Here is a 2,911-nt window from a genome sequence, read left to right on the forward strand (position 1 = left end):
CCAGGCCCCGCCCCCTCCCCATTTTTCTGTTGAAAGTTTCATCAAGGTCTGTCGCCGCCTTCTGCTTACAGTTCCAGCTTCACTTACAAAAGGAGGCTTGTCCCTACAGCTGCTCTCGTTCCCGTCTCCTCCCCCCAAGCCAATAGTAAATGTGATCAATAGTATTTATTGATTATTTTAAAGGAAGAGAGAGGGGAGAGAAGAATCAGGTGGTTTTTTCCTGCCTTTACTCCTCTCCACCCACATCACCATTCGGAAAGCCCATCCATCACAGGCTACTGGCCTAAGTCCACCCTGGATGATATCAGGGGAAGAGCCCTGCACTGGGACTAAAGAGAATTAAGTCCGACGTCCTGTTCTGTCACCAACAGGCAGAATTAAACTTACTGGGACCTCAAGAGCTACTGTACACAAGGCTTAGACCTCAAGGACATCAGTTCTTTGCAGTCCTAGGATGCTTCATGGGGTGGATACGGGTACTAACTCCATATCTGACCAGGAAACGGAGTCTCAGATTTTCTCAAGGGAGTCTCTGAGACTTGAGGCATCAGGACTCAATGCTGCTGCCTGCAAGCGGACCTCACCAGCCCCAGTGTCTGTCTGTGAAATGAGAATGTTGACCCTTCAACCTCATTTCCACATTTCCTGGCAGCTCTAAGAGTCTGTAAAATGCTCTGTCTCTCTAGTTTTAAGTCACTTTTTAGAGGGCTTCCCTGGTGGCTCAGATGGTAAAGAATCCAACTGCAATGCAAGAGACCTAGGTTCGATCCCTGGGTTGGGAAGATCCCCCTAGAGGAGGAGATGGCAACTGACGCCATGAACAGAGGATCCTGGAGGGCTGCAGTCCATTTGGCTGCAAACAGTCAGACATGACTGAACAACTAACACACACATTTGTGAAATTCTCTCTCTAGTTTTAAGTCAAATTTTAAAGAAAAAGCCAAAGATCTAGTCATGCTTTGTGAGAAACAGCTCCACGCTCAGGGTTTGCAGTGAAATTCCCAGAGGTTTTATGTATATATTCTCAAGCCCAAGACGTTAACACAAATCCCAAGCAAAATGTAGGATTAAGAAAAGTGCCCAATGCCAGCTGACATTATGCATGGTGAGATTACAGATGTTTTCATTTTTAATTTCTGTCTGCTGAAAAAACATATACCACATTTGTAAAATCTTACTTTTTTTAAATGTCTTCCATCAGAGAACTGTGTGTAAATAGCATTTGCTCATTTTTCTAAAATATCATTGTTTCAACACTTAGAAAAATAAAGCTCCAGAAAGATACATAGCATGCTGTAGACATTTTCTCTGGGTAGTCAGGAGCTTGAAAAGTCTTTTATTTATTTATTTATTTATTTTTGGTTGTTGTACCTAATTTTTCCATGAATTTGTATGACTTTCATAAAAAATATAAAGAACAATAAACTAAATAATTTTTTTTAAAAAACCACAAAGAAGAAATCTGCTCCTTTTCCCCATGTCCTAAATTCCTACAATTTCAAATTGAGGAAGGAAACAGGATGTGGAACAGTGGGTGGGAGAGAAATTTCCCTGAGATTTAAACCAAAATTCACAGATTCCTAAGGTGTTTAATTGAGCAGTGTTGTGATGGGGAGAGAAAGTCTTGGAAATTTTCCCCAAGATTTTTCTCCAAGACAGCCGATGGCCTGAAAATGAGATTATAGAGTCTTTTTTCTTTTAATTACACACTGCAGCTTCACAATCCTTTCTTCAGAACTCTGAAATCCCAAGTACTCTGAAAATTTGGAAGACTTTAAAACTCATATGGCTGCATATCTAACCAATACTGAGGGTCTTCACCCGACTTAGGGTGGTTATTAGTATGTTTTCCTGCAGAAATAGTCAGGTTAGGATACTAAGTCCTCATAACTTCTGCTGTTATCATTTGCTTGTTGTTTAGTTGCTAAGTCATGTCTGACTCTTTTGAGACTCAATGGACTGTAGCCCGCCAGGCTCCTCTGTGTATGGGATTCTCCAGGTAAGAATACTGGAGTGGGAAGTCATTTCCTTCTCCAGGGGATCTTCCTGAACCTGGCCTCCTGCTTTGCAGGCGGATTCTTCACTGTCTGAGCCACCAGGGTTCAATGCTCTTTAAACCTTACAAGAGAACGTAGCTCCATCAGGTACCTTCCGTTCTCTCTCTTGACTTTTCTGCTAAGGATATTCCTCATGACACACATGATATTGGACTTGTTGAAGAAAAACGATGCACAGTCTTGGGAGGATGGGACCTAGGGGGAGAACTTCTGTGAACAAAGCAAAATTTTAAGACCAGTGGAAAATAATTGTCAGATGAATAAACCACTTGTTTTCTATCTTTGCTCAGAAAATAGCCCTGCCTTTCAAATCAGAACTGTCCTCATATATTCTTACTTTAAATATGCTTTTCTTTGATTGGCGATATTTTTCCAGGTGTTGATACACATAGAGGATGACAGAGTTGAGTGTATTTTTATAGATGGGTGCTCTAACCTTCATAAACATTCCAGGTGATTACATTCACTAGGATGCCAGATCACAGATCAAAAAGCAAAATCACTTTAAGCCTCCTAACTTGGGTAAATGAGTCTCTTTTATCAAATATTTATTTTTCTAACCTTGCAACACAAATAATGTAGTAGAAGAAAGATGTTTCTGAGGTGGTACCAATATAGAACAGGCTGTTCAAGGAGAAGTAGGCATTCATCTTGCAGTTGACATCTTTAACAAAATTGAGCAAATTCCTGGGCATTTTGTCCTATCAAACCACCCATCAAAGTAATATTCAGTCACAGATCAAGCCAGGACTGGCCTCCTGCTTACCTCAATGAGCCTTCTGTAAGTCAAGATAACAGTAAGTAAAGATCCAGTTTAAATTATTAAAAATCAGCCAAGGGGATTATTATGAGCT

This window comes from Bubalus kerabau, chromosome 7, assembly GCF_029407905.1.
Source record: "Bubalus kerabau isolate K-KA32 ecotype Philippines breed swamp buffalo chromosome 7, PCC_UOA_SB_1v2, whole genome shotgun sequence".
NCBI lineage: Eukaryota > Metazoa > Chordata > Mammalia > Artiodactyla > Bovidae > Bubalus > Bubalus kerabau.